At 39.2% G+C, this 20,841-nt stretch overlaps 1 long non-coding RNA gene across 1 annotated transcript; it reads left to right on the top strand.

The window, feature by feature from the left end:
• The first annotated feature begins 241 nt into the window (after positions 1-241).
• On the top strand, positions 242-17,689 carry LOC121655766. Its single transcript, XR_006013296.1, has 3 exons — positions 242-252; positions 1,882-1,886; positions 17,477-17,689. It is a non-coding gene; the product is annotated as an uncharacterized LOC121655766 (long non-coding RNA).
• Positions 17,690-20,841: the final 3,152 nt, after the last annotated feature.

Here is a 20,841-nt window from a genome sequence, read left to right as displayed (position 1 = left end):
GTATAAACGGGGCTGCACGGTGCTGTGGTGGTTAGCACCGCAGCCTCACAGCAAGAAGGTCGCCGGTTTGAATCTTGAGGGCGGTGGCCTTTCTGTGTGGAGTTTGCATGTTCTCCCCGTGTATGCGTGGGTTCCCTCCGGGTTCTCCGGCTTCCTCCCACCATCCAAAGACATGCATGATAGGTTATTCTAAATTCTCCCTAGGAGTGAGTGAGTGAGTGTGTGTGTGAATGGTTGTTTGTACATATCTGTGTTGGCCCTGCGACAGACTGGTGACCTGTCCAGGTGTACCTGCCTCTCACCTGTTAAAATGCTGGGATAGGCTCCAGGTCACCCGCGACCCGTAATGGAATAAGCGGTCAAGATAATGGATGGAAATAAGTAGAAACAGTATTTTCAGCCGATCTAGCCATTGCTGGATTTCTGCTATTACACCTCACTTTTTTACACCTGGGCTTGTATTGAGTGTCAGAATGAAATAATAAGGAATATACTTGTACATTTGACAAATTATATAATATTACATAATAATATGTTAACCAAACTACTGATGTTGGGTATTCATTGTTTTAAAAAGGCCTATTTGCACATGTTATTATTGTGCTGTAGAGGTAACGAAGGCGAATGTAGTGAAGCAGGTGAGAGAGAGAGAGAGATGGACAAAGAGAGATGTCACTGACTCTGAGTCCCTGTGGCTTTGTTCCTACCATGCTCTGCAGCACAGGGCCCTCAAGCAGTATGCAACGTATACACACACCTCTTCTCATGCTCACCCATGCTGTGTTTGGCCTGTCAGCCATGGCAGCACCTGTCAACTGCTGACCACTTCATCGGACACCCCCAGAGAGAGAGGAAGAAAGAGAGGGGGTAAAGCCCACTACCAGTACACAGCAGGGAAAGCAAATGACTGACCTCTCTGTCCAGATGGGTCTTTTCCTACTCTAAAACACAACACACAGCTCAAGAGGCTGTGGGGTGCTACAGAAGTTTGCCAACTTGCACCAGACAAGGCAACTTCAAACCAAACATAAAACAATTTGATAAGTTAAATACGAGGAGATTATTCACAGACTAAGGTTGCAGGAGTGCCAAAAGCTCAGGCAAACTTTTCATACATTCACTGAAAATAATAATAAAAAAACAGGAACAAAAGATAGGCAGCAGGGAGTGAAGCTGTAAGCATACCAGCCTCCCACGAGTAATGTTCAAGTGGTAGAAAACAAGGAAGAACGTTGACAATTTCTGACCTTGATTTATTCTCCAGACCCTGAAGAAACACTGAAAATAAAAATAAGTAATAAAAACATCGGTAAGAGTGAAGCAGAAGTTAGAAACTTTATTATATTTTGATTTCTAATTAAAACATACTTATTAAACTAGTGGAGAAGTCAGAGGGATGCCCTTTTGGTCTCTAGATTCAGTCAGTGGTTCATAACCTCTTGCAGATATAATGCCTTCCACCTCTTGGAAGGAAAAATGTAGGTAAAAGTAAACACTAATATATAAGTTTGTAATCGTGGTGACAATCATATTTCAAGCCTATGAATATAATTACATTACAAACAGTAAATACAAGTAAAACAAGAGGGCTGAGGGTTTGAAAAAGATATTAATTCAATTATTTCACAGGGTTGTACAATACAGATGTTTTCTTTTTCATCCAAACATGTTTATACTAATTTCAGTATAAACATGTTTCTCAATTTTATGCAAGAATGTAATTAAAATTTAACGGATCTTTCTGTTTAAAGTGGAATAAATCAATAAAACTCTCAGTTTTTTCTTCTCATCTTCACTCCTGCCTCCTCCAAGTGACGGGAACTTGATGGATTTGTGATCATCATGTTCAATTATTTTAAAAATATATCTGAGCTGATGAAGAAAGAGTCTTATTTTGTTCAATATGTAATTTTACAAGAATATTTAATGGCTTTTGGAAAGCCAACTTCAGTTTGACTTTTCTCACAGTAATAAATTTACACTCACCGGACATTATTGGGTCCACCTGTTCAAATTCCTGTCAAAACAAAGAGCCAATCATAAGGCAGCAACTCAGTGCATTTAGTCATGAACTGATCAACACCATGCTGATCCACACACAACCATCTCTAGGGTTTACAGAGAATGGTCTGAAGAAGAGAAAATATCCAGTGAGCAGCAGTTTTCTGGACCAAAATGTCTTGTTGATGTCAGAGGTCAGAGGAGAATGGACAGACTGGTTAGAGATGAAAGAAAGACAACAGGAAGTCAGATTAGCACTGGTTCCATTCAAGATATACAGAACAGCATCTCTGAACACACAACACGTCCAACCTGGAAGTAGATGGGCTACAGCAGCAGAAGACCACACTGGGTGCCTCCTGTCAGCTAAGAACAGGAAACTGAGCTCCTCTACGGGAGACATGGAAGTCTAACAGTTCTGTACAGAGTCTAAGGTGTTCCTTGTACTGCACTCTTTTGGATGGAGATCTCTGAATATGTTCAGGGATCTGTTGGAAGCAATCTCCCCGTTTGGAGTTCACCAGTTATCACTGGTACCACTATTGCCTTTTCTCCACGTCATTTCAACTTCATCCATAATTTCTTGGTATTTTTCCAGCTTTTTGTATTTCTTCCTCTTGATGTTGCTATTGTTAAAGATCGTTACATCTATCACTGCTGCCTTCCTCTTACTGCCGCCTTCTGCCAATCAACTACCTTGATGTTTGATTGGTTACTCATCAGCTGCTTGTCAGTCAGGATCTGGAAGTCCCACAGTATCTTAACTGTCTTTCTCCAGGATCTCCTATCTTGCATACTGGAGCTTACAGACCAAACTCTGTAAAGATCTCTCTGTTTTCTATTCCAGCCACCTGATTATGGCGCTCCATGTATGTCCTGCCAGCATCTTACACCCTGCTACTAGGATTTGGAGGCCATCTTATGGATGGACTCATAGATCTTTCCCAGCGTCTCATCATGGATTGTGACGGTTATGCTCACTAGCCCCTGGCTTCCCTTGTCCACATAGTGCACAGTCTCAGGCTGCTGGACTTGGGGTGAAACTGTTCATGTATTGTGAAGAGCCTCTTTTTCTTGACATCAGTAGATTCCATCTCCTCCGTTGGACAGGCTATTATATTAGCATTAGACTTTTATAATACAATATTATTTTATAAATTAATGGGAATGACTGAAGGGAATAATCCATATAGTGAGTCTGTTCCGAATAGCTTCATGTTAGCAGTTCCCTTCTTTGATTATTCACGTTGTCACTGTGTTGCACTTTCCCCCCACTGACTGAGTAGATTACATTTGCTCTTTGGTCTGATGGAGCATTCATCAATAAAAAAATAGGAGAGAATTAAGCAAGAGTGGAGAAAGCCTAAGATCAGAGGGATTAGACTTCACAATGTTTGTTGGAAACACAGAGCAGCCATGGCATTGTTTACCTCCTGCTTTATTCTCAGGCTTACTGGCAGGCTTCGGTCTTAACTAAACATTGATTCTGATTTAGGAGTCGGGTCCAGATTATAACGGTTGACTGAAAAAAGTGGACTTATAAGAAGTCTCTCTACTAATACATGTGTATTAAGGGTGTAGATGTTCTGATCTTTATTCATCACATCTGCTGGATAAAACCAGTTTCGTATTTACTGTAAAGTTCACCCAAAGCTATTCCCATTTCTTTTTTCTGTATTTCTTGTCATATTCCTGCTTTATTCATGTGAGTTTTGAGATCATTTTCATCTGAAAGGCAACATTATGGATTGTGTTGCCTTTCATCCCCATAAATTATACATTATATACTGTATGTTTTTTGTATGCTCCTGTGTTAATAGGTGCAGATATGGGAAGTGAGAATAAATCCCATCTGAGTCAGAAAACATCTGCTTTAAGAACTAAAAAGGGTTTGTTGCTTAAAAACTCTACTGTTACCTGAGCCTGAGTTGCTGATGACTGTTTGTGCACAGTGTGTGAAGTGTATGTTTGTGTGTGTGTTTGTGTGTGTGTGTGTGTGCGTGTGTGTGTGTGGGAACTCCATGTTGTGGAATGTGATGGCTGCAGCTACAATGGACCATGCTATAGCCCGGCTGGCATCTTCTTGTAAGTTTCTCTAGCTTGCACCGGAAAGTTGAATGTTCTTTCAAAGGCAAAGATTTGTATAAGAAATAAATGTAAAAAAGAAATCTATGCCTACACAATAAAATTCATAACTAAAACCAAGTCAGGTGTGGTCATGATGGTGTGTTCAAGCACTTCTTTGTTAGTTCATATACTGAGGACATGAGGGAACACAACATGTGGCCTCTTATTGTTTTCTTTGTTTTGTTTTTTTTTTTTTTTGTTTGTTTGTTTTTCTTTTTTTTCTATCAGTTTGGTGAATAAGACGTTAGAGTTACAAAACATTATGCTTAGAACTAAATTACATTTTTTGTTTTTGACACTTAATCTGTAGTTCTCATGACCGCTAGATTTTGTCTCTATGCATATGAAGTGATTATTTTCTATATAAACAAACAACTGATATAGTGATTTCTTTTGGGAAGAAGACAGTCTCCCAAAAGTGTGCATGTTAGGCCTTAATTAAATATGCATTTGCATAAGGACAGGGCTATCTCTCTATCTTCTGCTTCCTTTACATGCCATGGACGCTCTGTGGTCCCCCTGCCCAACCCTGTGCTGAAACCATGCTTGATTTTATGCTTTCAAAAGTGAGATTCTCACCATAAATAGTGTATTGTGGTTGAGTCCTGTCCTTTGCTAAAGTTAAATTTACAACATATAGCCATACTTTTTTTTTTCCTTAAAATGGGGACATTGGCCCTCCTTTATCAAATGAATGTACGACGGAAATCTGTGTTCACAACCATTTCCCTGCAAGGTTCGGCATTTATTAATTTGGACGTGAGGATAGGAAACTATTAAATTTCGCGACGGGTCTGAGATTGTGTACGCATGTTTTAGTCAGTGTGGATTTGTGGTGCAGCACAGCAGACCCTGAAAATAATTATTGGACAAACCTCAAACCGTTGTCTAAGCATAAGCAGTGAAATATTCAGTTCCTTAGAATTAACCCATTTGCAGAAAAGCACATTAAAATGGATTCCCAAAACAAATAAAATAGCTCACTGATACCGACTAGAGTGCACACCGACACATTTAAAAAAATGATTTGGGAAAATAAATATGACAAACAGCCTAAGCCCACACATGACAATTAGAATAGCTAAAATTTAATGTACTACAATTTGAAATGATGATAAATACAAACAAAAATCTGTGTTTGCAAACAAACTCATACCTATATTCACTCTTGCAGCATCTCATCACTCTGCTGGCAAACCTGCCACAGAGCAGGGGCGCGTCGGGTTGCTGAAGGTGGACGTGTCTCGGACCAGCAGGGGGACGTCGCTGTACTCTCCAGAGACATAATTCTGTCCTGTGTAGTCCTGCATACCATGCTCCGGCTAATGGAGCCTTTTGAAACCCGGGTGCAGCCAGAGGAGCGGATGCCCAGAGAGCCGAGTCCAGCACAGCCTCCACTGGGGGCTCTATGGAGGAGCCAGGAGCCGATCCGTCCTGTCTAACAAGTAAAGTAGTCTAGACCTTAAAGTTGTTTAACTACTTTATTTAATTAGTAGGTTAATGTTTCCCATGCTGAGAACTAAAATGTGCAGTTATAAGGCTATAAAAAGTGGTTCCATAAAACAGAACCTTGAACACAATAATGCTTAGCTAACACAAGTAAACACAGACAACGTTTAGCAGTCTGAAGACATTTTATTCACTGTGTTTTAATGTTTTCATTGATCTCTTAGTGTGACGTTTTTCTAGTGCACAAAGTAGAGAACTGTTACTGTCGGTTACCAGGCATGGGCTATTATCCAAATTAAAAGCAAATAAAATAAACAAAACATTAATCATGGGCACATGTAAGCTACTTATTGAGAAATTTATTCATACCTCAGCCAGACCTGGATCAACGACAGCAAGGCTATTGATTGCCTCCATGTAATGTCTTTAGATCACGTATTTAAACGTCTCCTCTCCATGACTTGACCTCACTGGCGAGGCCTCTGGACCACAAATAATTAAGCGTATAACATGTAAATGATGATGAATTTTGTCGAGGCCCAATCAGTCCTACGCTGGGATTGGTCAGATACGAACATGAATCACATCACATTGCAAGGTCATTACTGCGATCTAATGTGTGCGCATTTCTACGTTTGATAAATGAGGGCCAATGTGTGGACATCAACCCCAATGGCTGTGAATGTTTAAAACACCGGGGACCCCTGTGCTCTTGGGGTACCCCAGGTTGGGAACCACTGTTATACAAATATATTGCTAAACAACCATTGCAACATAAAGATCATGTGGGTGAATATGGACAGTGACACCGTTCCACATAGACATACCTTTTTGCATACGTAAGGGGTGAATAAATGAGAACTTAAGTGGATAGGTGATACTAAATTTGGCTTCCCCACCCCCTGAGTGAACCTGAACAGGACAAGGCAGATGTAGAAAATGGACGCTTTTATCATTTGGCAATATAATCTTACTTGAAAAAATCTAACTCAATTAGCAATGAAAGGTTCCAATAGAGAGGCAGCGGCAGGATTAATACAGTATTGTTACTCAAAAATTGCAACTGATAAAAAGCTGCAAAGAAGTATGAGGACAAGAGAAAAAGTTGATAACATATTCAGCATTTGTTTCAGCAAAATTTCCCAATACAGCTCTGGGGGCTGTTGGTCTCCAATAGACAGAAAGTGGCACTTTTTTCTGAAGTAGCTGTTGATAGAAGAAAAAAAAAAAAAACAGATGACACAATCCATCTTGATTTTTTTCTCTCTGGTAATACAGGGAAAAGGAGGGGGAAGGAGTGGCATTGTGGGAAGATATTAATTAAGCAGGGATTGTGCATTGACTCCGTCTTGTGCATAAGACAGAAGGTTAAGCAAATGCCAGGGCAGCAGTGTCACTTCAAACAATGACTATTAGCTTTGGAATCAGCCCTGTGTCTGCTGAGGAAAGGAGTCCATTCAGACTCCTGATTGTTACTCGGAGCAGCATCTGTGGTGGAGGCAGAGGGTGGTGGTGGGAGTGGTGGAGGTGGGGAGGATCACTCCATTTCAATCTGTGGTTAAATTAGCCGAAGGTGACAGAGGTTGAAAACACACAATTATGGGTGGGAGTCAGGCTGATGGGAACTGGTGAGGCAGCATAGGAAAAATTGGAAGAAGTAAAAACATAAAAATAGAGATGGAGAGAAATGTTATTGAAAGGGGTAATGGTGGACAGTATGCAAGACACAGAGCCAAGGAACTGGAGGTTTGTTATAATAGCAAACAACAAAAGTGTAATTGGTGATTTTAACCTACATAGAGCCGGTTGTCTATCAGCATCCATATAGTGCCATATTATATCATTCCCGGTAACTCCGCCCTTGAAATTACTGGGGATTGTGGATGACCAGTTTCAAACTCTTGATGGTTTTGGTAATAAATCTTTAATAGTGGCTCATTTTGGCACACTGACTATAATAAACTTTTGGTGGTCATATGATTTTAATGTTAAGATGTTCACCATTTAGCAAATGAGACATAATAAACCAGGATCCAGGATCTGACAAAGCTTAGTAAATCCTCACTTTCTTCTTTTCTCCAGGGTTACTGAACTATACTTTTGGCCCATTCAAGTCAGGTGTGAGGCCAACTGTCTAACAGCTAAAGGTTGACCATGGCTGGGTCATGCAACAGGACAGTGATGTCAAACAGCAGTAAATTCAAAGCAAAGCAGCTGAAAAAGAAGAGTCAGAGGTGTTGCACATGTTATAGTGGGATCCTAACAGTGGTGTGTAAAAACGAATAACGACTGAACTGAAGCAACTTTGTAGATATGAATAGGTAAGAATTGTCGAAAACAATAAGAGACTCTGATAAAATCCAGACAAAATGTATCTAAAGCTACTGCTGCTTCTACAAGCTATGAAATCATGTGGTGCATTTAGATTTCACAAACTGCTTTTTGGACTATTAGAAATTAGACTTAAATCTTTGTGAATCAAGATAAACATTTGCCAGCTTTACATCTGTCTTGAAATTAATTTGCTCTCTCAGACTTCTCCACCTTTCAAAAGATTCTCCAACATTGATCCTTGTTTTGTTCCTTTTTTGGTCGTTTGCTTTTTTAGCAGGATGCCGAGGCTCTATAGGTTTTTCTGAAACTATTTCAGGTCCACTTCTTTTACTAGCTTTCATACCTGCACCCTGCTACCCTTGTGCCAACATAAAATACAAAACGCTGCCTTGTTGTTTGGCAGCCGTGGGGAGTCGCATATGATTGGTTAAGGAACCAGGAAGTAGTAAAGAGCTACACAGTGCACCAAAGTCATTCCATCACGTAACTTTTATTTTGAAAGGAGAAAAGCTTGACAAAGACGTTGTTGATGTAGAGAGGCGATTTGTTTATAGGGAAGCTTCCTTTTATCCCTCACAACAAAAGAGAACATTTTAAATTATTTTACAGGAACAAATCCTAATTATTTAGCCTTTAAGGGAGTTAGTTAACAAACCCCAAACATTTGATGTTGCACATCTTCTATAAGCCTGTTTTGAAAAGTTCAGTCAGCTTTGCAGCATCTGTTTGGGCAGCAGCATCAGAACCAGAGACTTAAAGAGACTCAACCAACTGATCCAGAAGGCTGATTCTGTGCTGGGGATAACTCTGGTTCTGGTTGTCGGTCAGTCAGTCTGTCTGTCCGTCTCTTCATTTATCTTTATATTTATCATCTTTTTGCTGATCCATTTACCTAATTTATTCATTTGTTTATTTATGTATTTATGTATGTATTAATCTATTTATTTATCAAATTATTTGTCTATTTATCTTTTTTCTATATATTTATTTATTTGGCCATTGATCTGCTCACTTTTTTATCTGTTCAGTTATTTGTCAATCATCTATATATGGATCAAGTTATTTATCTACCCACCTATCTACCTGTCTGTCTGTCAGTTTATTTCACCTGGCCACAGATTATGATAAAAAGTTCATCAATATCTGATACCAGAACCTTGTGTTTTTCTGTCTCTTGTCCCAAAAAGGTAAAATCCTTTATCTGATCTAGCAGAAAAATCCAACAATGTATGCCAGGCTTTTTCCTATTTCTTTTTTTCTGTGAAAATTTGAATTTTATGGTACAACCAACAAATGCTAGGCTATAAATGTGACAATCAGAGTTTTCTTTTTAGTTGAGTTAAATAAAAACACCAAACAAGAATAATACATCCAGATTAATGAAGCTCCCTGATGGGGATAACTCATAAAAGAGGGTCAAGGTGCCACAGTTGGCTCTTCACATATTTGTCAATCACTCTTAACCTAACATGCTGCCTACACAAATACTTACACTGAGCCCATAGAGCTGCAGAAGCCGGTGGTTACTTGGAATAAATCACCACATCAACATGACAAAAAAGGATGGAAATAAACAAACCAGCAAAGCGGAGAGAGCCTAATGTTAGGGGCCTCTTTTGTATTGAGAGAAATTACAGGAGCGTTTGATTCGCGCTGAGGTGCCGTCCTGAACATATGGCGTTTTAATTCTTGCCGGTCTCATCTGGGTAACTCAGGGCCTGGTGAATCTTGTAGCACCATCAGGGAAATATGGGCACAAGCAGAATGCTTAACAGCAAAGGGCTCCAATTTCCCACCTTAATGGGCATTCTCATCCCACCTCCCCTCATCCCCTTCCCCTCTTTCTCTTTTTGGTCTGTTATATCCTGTTGTTTGTTTTTCATCTTTATAGTCTTTTTTTCCCCCCATTCTTTTCACTCCTCCTATCCTCCCGCTTCCTTAATTTGCATTGATTTCCCACTTAGAGGTGAAGTGGACTCGGAAGGAAAATAGGCCTCTATCAAAAGGCAGATACACTTTCTTTTTTTTTTTTTTCCACCATAAACACACATGCAGACAAAGGCAACCATAAACCTCACACTCACACTTACATACACACCCACACATACACTAATACACACACCTGACACATAGCAGAAGACTCAAAGTGTGCAGAATATGTTTGTGGCTGTTCTTTTTTTTTAATCGTCTGATGCCTTTTGTGTGGGTTGACAGCTTGAGACGAGTGACTAATAAGTCCAGGCTTGGTGCTGTCCTGCTGGGCTGAGCAGTCTCTTTACACACACACAAAAAGAGACCCAAGCCTGGCTTCATATCCCATGCACACACAAACACACCCACCCACACACACACACAGACACACATACAGACAAACAGTCCCTCACACAAGGCCCCTAATCATCCCCGTGTCTGGTACTCCGCTGGCGATCACCACTCTGCCACACTGCCATCATGGGCCAATTAAGTGGCCATATATCTGTCTAACAGTCTCCTCTGTTTGAATGGACAGTAGTGGAGTTGCAGTAGTAAGCAGCAACATGGGCCCTCCCGCAGCTAGCAGTCAATTTGTAGCTTAAAGCCCACTTGCCACAACACTCCAGCATTATTAGGCTTAGACGCGCTATGGAGGATTCTTCTGTTTGTATGTAAGAAAGAACAAAAGTAAGAAAAAAATAAAAGGCTGTCCACTTTATGTGTATACAGTACATGTCTCTTAGGAATATGAAAATTTGTTTAATGCTTGACTTGATTATGTTAAAAATGTTTAAAATAATATTTAAAATGACTTAGTCATGTAGCAAATCTTCATGATGCTTGTGGAATTTCTTAACACAGACAAACACATTTTCACCAGTCTATTAAGATGATAAAAATTATTTAAAAAAAAAATATTCTGAAGTCTCACATTAAACACACTAGGTTGTTTCTTCACTGCATTGTGTAGAGGATGTGAAAAAAATCATCTATTATCCTCAGCACCTTGTGCAGCATTCTTTTCTGGGCAATCAGCTCCAGCGGGTCCAGAGTTATGCCCAGCACAGAACCAGCCTTCTGGATCAGTTTATTCAGTCTCTTGCAGTCCCTGACTCTGTTGCTGCTACTCCAACAGATGCTGCAAAGCTGACTGCACTTTCCACAACAGACTTAACAGATGATATGCAACAAAGCCAAGGTACTCTGTGCTTCTTCCAAAAAGGCAATGGCTGTATCAGGTGCTTCACAGCTAAAGGACAAAAGAATTTACAACACTTTGGTGCAGACATGGAGTGATCTTAGAGTTTGCTCTGTCCCTTTTTGTAGATGCCACTGTGTTGCTTTTCCAGTCTAGTCTGTTGTCTAACAGAACTCCAAGGTATTCCTCCACCACCTTCTTCCCTGATTTTACATAGATAGATCACTACTTTCCACCACTCCTTTCATGATCCTTCCCACTCAGTTTATCCTTAATATTGAGTACCTCCAAACTCTAAATAAGTTATTATTTCAATTAACAATTAGTAAAATTTAGACTGGTATCAATAATACTGATACTGATAATTTCTAAGGAAATTTTTTTAATTGTAATTAAATAAAGTAGTGTATTTCAGTTGACAGCTTCATAATGAATTCAGGGTGTCAGACTACTTGTTCTTTTTGTATCATTATGAAGAACTATCATACAAGAAAAAAAAAATCAACTAAAAAAGTTGAACACCACAGCTACACACATGACTGCATTTGCATTCAGCAAACATTGTCAGAAGGCTGAACTGGACTGTGTCTCTCAAACTTTGCCATATTTCACATAAGACTATAGCAGTCGGATGAAGAAATAGTTCCTTTCAACTGGGCATCCTTTAGAACACATCATGAAACAGGTACTTTCCAATGTGTTTCTGATAATGATAAACAACATATTTACTCCAAATTCCTACAATACTGATATTTTAAAACAACACTGCAAAACTTTAGCAGATTTTCTCACTTTGGTGCCCCCTAACGAATCATAAAAGGATACCCTAACAGGTATCTGTACACCACTAATGTTGAGAAAGTTCCTTCTGATTGTTTGAATGGAAGAGTTTGTGCACAGAGCAGTGAGGCCTTGTGTACATCCACTACTGGTGGAAAAATACTGGAGCTTGTAAACAAACACCTACCATGAAAAGGCACAAAAAAGGTCAAATTAAGTAACAAGTTGTCATGGCTGGAAACCACAAACCTTAAAGTGTTAAAGAAGTCTTACATCTTGTTGGAAAGATGGGAACTTAAAAGGCTTCAAATACTGAGTTATGAATGGATGGTGACCATCAGTGGTAACTACTTCATTCTGTACATGTAAAATGTATTCTTCTATGGTCCTTTGAAGGTGTTACTTGTCCCAAGCAAATAAAGCTGTACTGCAGCAGAGAGGGTTCTCACTTCAGACACTAAGTTGTTTGTGCATTCAGAGACACTGTAATAAGAATTGTGGCACAAATATGCAGCTGCCATGTATGTGGACCCATTGCCAAGTAGATATATATGTCTCATCTGAGAGGATAAAAACCAATATTATAGTAAACTGATAACATACCAATAAAAATACAATTTAATGACTTTGTCATTGTCATTGACCTTTGATTTTGTTATATGCTGCACCTGTAAAACAGTTTGTATCTCTGAACATTTTAAAAAGACCAACAAGGTAAGGACTATTAATAGCAAGCTACTTCAGGCACATTTTGTGTACCATTTCAATTCAAACACATAGCACTAACTATGTTGGACCATTTTAACAAATTATTACAATGCTTGCCTTTAAAAGAAAGATTTTGTTCGGCCATCTTGCTTAACAAAGATTAAGATAAAGTGTTTTTGAGAAGGAATAAATGGAAATAGAGCAATTACCATGAATCACAACTGACAAACCAACAGAGAGGCCTTGATACAGATAAAACAGATAAAGAAAGAGAAAAAGAGAGAGAGAAAAATGAGATAAAGCCCAAGTGCTCTAGAGGTGATTATTCTAATTTAGCTGCCAATGTAAATCTAAATGAAGTCACGTCAGGAGTTGCTGGTTGGACACACAACCACCCTGGGACTCCCAATCACATGGTCTGTCTCTCCTTTCTTTCAATCTAGCCCTTCCTATCTCCATCTCTGAGACACACTTTTAGTCCTCTGAGTAGGTAACCTCAGCAACACCACACGCAGCGGGGACCAACAGAGGTATTACTCGGCTCAGTATTGCTTTTTGGGTTGGGGGAGTGGGTGGGAGAACAGGGCAATGGGAGAACAGGAAGAAAGAAAGGCGGAGGTTGCAAGAGGTTACAGAGCCTATCTGGGCTCGCTGACAAACTCCGTTGGACTGATATTCCCATCTGGGTCCTAACAGATCGGGATGTGGGGACGTGATAAAGCAGCAGGTTGTCTCAGTCGTCGCGCCCACAGATGACTAAATGCACCATAAAAAGAGTATGTATATGGTGTGTGACTGTAAATCTCTTCTATTCATTAAATCGTAGAATCAGTCATACAAATTCATCTTAGAGTTAAATTACAGGTTTAGGTTTAAGTCTGTGTGCACTGTAAACAAACCAACTGTTTGATCCTGCACATGCTCACTTTGCCTCACTACATACAGAATAAGTGCATGCAGGCTACACTCACGGGCCACTTTATAAGGTAGACCAGCTTCAATATTTGTTAATGCAAATAACTAATTGGATCACATGGCAGCAACTTAATGCACTTCAGTCATGAAGACATGTCATCTAGTCAGGCAGAGAATGGGCAGACTGGTTGGAGATGACAGAAAGGCAGCAGGACCTTAAATAAGCACTGGTTCCTACCAAGGTCTGCAGAACAGCATCTCTGAACACACAACACGTCCAATCTTGAAGCAGATGGACTACAGCAGCAGAAGACCACACCAGGTGCCTCCTGTCAGCTAAGAACAGGAAACTGAGGCTACAATTCACACACACTCACCAACACTGGACAATAGAAAATGGAGAAACGCTACTGGTCCGATGAGTCTCCATTTCAGCTCCACATTTTCCACATCTGATTTTTTGACACTCTTTGGGCCCCGTTAGTACCAATATGACATAGTTATACCACCACAGCCTCAAACCATCTCCACCTGATGTCTTGAACATGACAATCAGTTAACTGGACTCCAACGGCCTCCACAGTCACCAGATCTCAAGCCAACAGAGCAGCTTTGGGATGTGGTGGAACGGGAGATTCTCATCATGGATGCAGCCGACAAACCTGCAGCAACTGTGTGATGCTGTCATGTCAATATGGAGAAAACCTCTGAGGAAGGTTTCCAACACCTTGTTGAATCTGACCCCAAGAATTAAGGCAGTTATGGAAGAAAAAGTGGTCCAACCCAGTCCTAGCAAGGTGGACCTGATAAAGTGGTCAGTGGATGTATGGACCAAAGATATTTTGTTTTTGGTGTATGGTACCATATTTTGTTATTTAATAACACCCTTTGATCTGTTACTGAAGTTTGCAGGTTGGATAAAGCCAGATAAAAAGCCAAGAAGGAGAATTTTTTTTTCTTTCTTTAGGAAACAGAATTCTGAACTCCTCGAAAAGTCATCCTAAACAATGTCAAGGTGACTGATAGAGGCTTTAAATAGCTTCATCTTTGTGCATTATTAGGTATTAAAATATCCCTTACATCATAAGATGTCATCCTTTTGCAGAATATTATGTTGTCAACAGAACATTTTCATATTTCCTTCTAAAACTATTTAAAATCCACAAACACTCAGAAATGCAAAGTCCCAGATCCTTACTTTCCTTACAGCTATAGGTCTGTTCTGCCTTTGTAAGACAGTAGCAGCATTTTATGATGCTGGCTGAAATCTGTTCTGCAGGTGGACACGGCAGATTTCTTGATCCTGCCAAGCTATAGTCATGCGTGTCCCAGTAGCATAGCAGTGAAAAACTGCTGAGGTACAAAGGGAACAATGCATAAGCACTTATTAGGAGTGCAAAATCTTATTCAAGTAAAAGTGCATAATCAGTTATAATGGCAAAATACAGTACAGCACAGTAAAGTACTGAAGTGAATCTACTGAGCAATCTGAGCAATATATTATTGTGTATTTCATTCTAAATCAGTTTTCAAGTATTATGTTACAGTTAAAGATGATCTAATATTTGTGCAACTGCACAATGGCTGTATATCATCACCTTTATACTGTGATCATTTGTCAATAGACTTGATTGAGAGGAGTCGAGGGGGAAAGACCTAAACTGAAGAGCACTGGTGGCAGACAGACTTAACAAAACTTTATTTAAAGAAAGTTAAAGGTGCTGCAAGAGTAATAATGTACTTGAAGCAAAGCTAAATAACAAAATAACAGGCTAACTGGCAAAGTAAAGCTATGATGAAAACAGGATAGACAAGGATCATAAGCAAACAAAACCATAAACCTCTTCAAAACAGAACAGGAAACAAGACTTTTAAAGTAAACTGTACAGAGGAACACAGAGAACAGAAACTCAAACCCAAATTCAAGGAAGCCTAACTAAAATGTAGAAAAGACACAAAGACATGAAATAGTAATCTTACACAAACTAAACCAAAGCAAATCTCACAGATCATGATGTCATAGCAAGACAGACTTTCTGGTATCATTTAATTGGCAATGTACCTTCCAAAGTTTCCTTTATTTGTTGTTTATTATCAAAGATGAAGCAAATCCTCTGTACCGCTTGTTCCATTACGGGTCACGGGTAAGCTGGAGCCCATCCCAGCATTGACAGGTGAGAGGCAGGTACACCTGGACAGGTCACCAGTCCAAAGACGAAGCAAATAAAATTCAGATATTTGCATGACTATTTGAATATGATTGCATTAATAGTTTGAATGTAGTGTCAGATACTCAAAAGAAGTAGAAAGAAATATTGATGTATTTTATGAATGTACAATTTATTTTAACCAAGGTGTCTGTATCTGACAAAACAAAAACTACTAACGCAATCATTTACATTTTTTTTTCAAAAATCCTTGTTATATCCAAGACTTTACCACCAAAGCCCAGTCCCTGTAATTTTATGTGCCCCTCAATATATATATATATAGTGAAATAATTCAAATAATTAAAGTGGCATTTAAAGAATACTGATGTATATTTTGTCTTTATTTTATTTGGTAAAAGAAAAAAGAACAAAGAAGAAAAGGATAAAACAAAAACCCATGTTCATGACCGCTGTGTTGTGAAGCCCCAACTGACAAGTCAGGTCATGGATGCAACTCCTTGCACTGGATGGTCATTTATCACAGGAAGAGCTCCACATACCTCCAGCCTTCACCAGCAGGTCAGCGAATGACCATCCGCTGACCTGGCTGCCAAAACATTTAACCATCACCTCCAATAGCACAGGCACAGATTAAATGTGTGTGTCTGAAGGTGGGGGGCAGTGGTCCTATTAAAAGTATAACCCAGCCAACGCTGACCTCTCATCCAGCTTTCATCACATGAAACTCTTCTCTCCTGTTAGCTGCCCTTCCACCAGCCAGTCAACCTGTAATGCAGAGTCTAACCAATGGGCTCAGATTGCCTCTAGCATTGGATCGCATACAGCACACCAAGCAGCCATCATAAGGAAATCATTTGCAATCACTTCTGCACATCCATTCCTACCTCTACTGGGTTTGCCAAGTCTAAACATAAAAGAATGTCATGGAAATCTCAATACATTTTCAACTTACAGCCCAAAATATCTACAACTTCTACATCAACTACCACCCATTTCAAACCCTAATCCTTGATGTCTCACGTCTCAATCTGAGGAGAAGTAGCAGCAGCAGGATGCAGATGAGAATAGAAGCCTGGAGATTGATGAAGAACCCTTTTTGATACACTGCTGCAGGCAAAGGAAGAGAAAATTGATTGAACCTTGATGAGAATTATATCAAGGGGAGCATTCATTTGCAGTGATGGACCTGCTGCATGCGTCAGGGAGAAAGGACCCCCGTACATGTGTATGATCTGTACTCGACTGTGATTCAGAGTTAAAGGGAAGCACAAGGGAGCAGCACATTTCCATGATTTTCCTTTTAACCTTTTTGTGACATGCCCTCCGATAATACTGGTTTAAGCCACATAGGTATAATTAAATAATAAATACATACTTAAAAAAAGCACCTAAAATATTCTCTGTATGTATACCTTTCCTCGTACAGAAAGTGTAGGTGTTGTCTCCAGAAATGAATAAAGTTGTAACATAACACAAAGTCGACAGTTTTTGTTTTTTTTTTTTGTTGTTTTTTTTTAAGTGGACTGTTTCTATTTGAATGAGAGTTATATCTCCTTTTTGGGGACATGATGCTGTTAACAGGACTATGGCCAGGTTCACACTGCAGGCTGAAGTGACCCAAATCCGATTTTTTGACCCCTATGCGACCTGTATCTGATCTTTTCATTACAGTCTGAACGACATAGATCAGATTTTTTCCAATGCGACCCAGGCCACTTGGATATGTTGTCCTAAGTCTGATACGTATCTGATCTTTTGCCATCTTTTGCCTCAGTCTGAACGGCCAGGTCGCATGAATCCGACCTACACGTCATACAAGCGCTCACATCACTCTACCACCACTCCTGGCTGTGACTCTGTACCCACATGTTTCTCTGTACAGACGTTGCTGCCACTGCTCCACAAAATGCCATGGCCACAAATCTGGCTCTCCTCTTTCGTATTCTCCTTAAAACGATGCCAATAAAAATGTGCTAGCTACGGTTGGACAATAACTTTAAAATTGCTACATACACTCCGCTGTTACCGCAAACACGAAGCTTTAGTAATAAACAGCACACAACTCTTCTAGTTTCAGCAGAGTCACCACTGCTGTGTAAAGTGAAGGGATCTAAGCTTAAAGCTAGCTACTGCTACCTGCTGGGAAAAAGTAAAGGGAGCTAAGTTTGAACCTAGCTGCTGGGTAAGTGAATGGACCTAAGCCTGAAGCTAGCTACTGCTAGCTGCTGGGAAAAAGTGAATGGACCTAAGCCTGAAGCTAGCTACTGCTAGCTGCTGGGAAAAAATGAAGGGCGCTAAGCCTGAAGCTAGCTACTGCTAGCTGCTGGGAAAAAGTGAAGGGAGCTAAGCCTGAAGCTAGCTGCTGGGTACAAACAAGAGAGCTAAGCCTGAAGCTATCTACTAGCTGCTGGGAAAAAAGTGAAGGGAGCTAAACCTGAAGGTAGCTGCTGCAAGCTGCTGGGTACAATGAAGAGAGCGAAGCCTGAAGCTATCTACTCCTAGCTGCTGGGGAAAAGTGAAGGGAGCTAAGCCTGAAGCTAGCTGCTGCTTCACACTGCAGTAATCCCCTTGCCTCCTGTCCTCCTCCCGACCTTGTTTAAAAGACATTTAGCAGTTATTTCTGTCTGAGTTTTACGATAGTGGAGGCAACAGACCAGTGGCCTCATTCATAATAGTAGGTACAAAAACTGCCGTACGACAATTATATTCAACTTTTGGAATTTATAAAACCAAACTTGGCAGGAGAAAGGCCCTACGTCCAAGCAACTCTGACTCTCCAGTACACACAGAATCTGGAAAAATGGAAAACTACGACACCAACGGTACAGAATAAAATAAAGGAAATAATGAGAAATGTGACATTTGTACACAATCCAGTATTTCCTTTCACACCACATGATATATCTATTTGCAATAATGAAGAAAGACAAACATTCGATATTAATACTCCTAAGAGTGCACACAAAAAACAGGTTTTACAAGAGAAAGGTAGATGGTATTAATATGAACCTCTACAACTAAAATATGTTCTGTTATTGTGAAACAAAACTTGCATGTTATAAAATACATTCAGCTTTGGTCATTCATTTTAAGATTTAAAATTATCTTTGGAGATTGGCGATAGTATTTCATTGTTGCTGATGTTATGATAACATCACAACTAATCAATTTTTAAAGGCCTGACTGGTCGACTTCTTGTATCACCTGAAATGCCCATCCCTAGTTCACAGTGTTGGTCCTCAAAATAAGTGATGTCAGTTGTGCCAGTTAAGTTGCCCTTTAGAAGGTTAATGACAGTTATAGAGAAAAAGCAACCAGGTTTTTGGAAATGAGCTAAATTAGAGCAACTTGCTATTAAAAAAAGAAGCAGAAACAGTTCATATCACTGACAATATGAAAGAAGATGCTGTGGTTAGGATGCTGTGTAAAATGTTCATAAAAAACAGAATGTAATGATTTCCAAATCTCATCAACCCATGATTTATTCCCAGTAGAACATCATATCAGCTGTTGAATTTTAAAAAAAATTTACCATTTCATGGAAGATTTTTATTATTATTTTAAATCTTATGGCAGCAACACATCTGTTAAAAGTTGGAGCAGGGTGAAGTTTACTAATGTGTAGCATCCTTTGTTGTTTAAAGGCAGAATAAGTAGCATTGACACCTAGCGTTTCAAATCAGAAATGCAGTTGAAAGAGAAACACACGGAGAGGGTTAATTTGGTCTCTCACACTTCTCCACCTTGCAGAAGATTCTCCAATATTGATCCTTGTTTTATTCTGTTTTTGGTTGTTTGCTTTTGTAGCAGGATTCCAAGGCTTTTTTAGCTTTTTCTGAAACTATTTCAGATCTGCTTCTTTTACTAGCTTCCATACCTGCACGCTGCTGCTCTTTTGCCTACATAAAATACCAAACGCTGCCTTGTTGTTTGGCAACTGTGGGGAGTCGCATATGATTGGTTAAGGAACCAGGAAGTAGTAAAGAGCAACACACAAAGTTCTTCCATCACGTAACTCTTACTTTGAAAAGAGAAAAACTTGACAAAAACATTAATGTAGAGATTGTTTATACAAAAGCTTCCTTTTATCCCTTGCAACAAATGAAAACATTTAAATTATTTTTACAGAAAAAATCCTAATTATTTAGCCTTTAAGAGAAGACAAGAGAAGATGTTTCTGGATCCTGATCACATATGGCTTCTTCTTTGCATGATAAAACTTTAATCCAGACTTGTGGATTTCAGGGTGAAGTGTGTTCAGAGACAGTGATTCCTGGAAGTCTTCCTGCGCCCATGCAGTGATTTCCAGCAGAGAATCATATCTGGTTTTAATGTAGATCACAATCATCCAGTTCCTTCTTCTGGAACTGTCCCATGTACACACAGATTTACCCTGATTTGCTAAATCTTTTGATGATATTATACACTGTATGGAATACTTTATTAATCCCAGTAGGGTAAGTTATTTTTACATTATATTACACTATTAACTGGTGGGATCTTCAGTCACAATTTTCTGTTGAGGAACATTTTTCTGAAATTGTCTAAGATTGGTGAACCTCTATCCATCTTTACATCTGAGAGAAACTGCTTCTCTGAAATGTTCCCTTTATACCAGTTATGTTACTGACCTGTTGCCAAAGAATCTAATAAGTTGTCAAATGTCCCTGTAGTTAGTTTGATTTGCTCCTGTTCCAACTTTTTATAGATCAAATTCAAAGAATAACATAAAAATTTCAATGAAATGGGAAAATGTCTGAGTTTCATAATTGTGTCTATTATTCATGTTATATTGTAAATAAAGTATGGGTTGATTAGATGTTTTTGCATTCTGTTCTTATTTGGATTTTAAAACATCCCAGTCATTCTTGGAAATGGGGTTGTATACAAACATATTGTCCTATTTGAATAAGCATGAGGGAAACCAATGGAGAGGAGAGGATTCATTTAGATCATTAGTAAAAGTAGAAAACAAGAAAAAAATGGAAATGCTCTTTCTGAAATGCTTGAAAATGCTGCTGAAAAATACGGTTAACATCTCTGCATTTGAAATCTTACAAAAACAAAAAATAAAGTATGCACTGTACTGTTCAACATATGTATTAGATGCATAGCAGAATTAATAATATTATATTATGAACATTTTTAAAAACATATTTACATGTGCATACAGTTTTAAACTGC

This window comes from Melanotaenia boesemani, chromosome 16 (genome assembly GCF_017639745.1).
Source record: "Melanotaenia boesemani isolate fMelBoe1 chromosome 16, fMelBoe1.pri, whole genome shotgun sequence".
Lineage (NCBI taxonomy): Eukaryota > Metazoa > Chordata > Actinopteri > Atheriniformes > Melanotaeniidae > Melanotaenia > Melanotaenia boesemani.
Note: the sequence above shows the minus strand (reverse complement) of the source record. Positions and strands in the feature narration are given on the sequence as shown.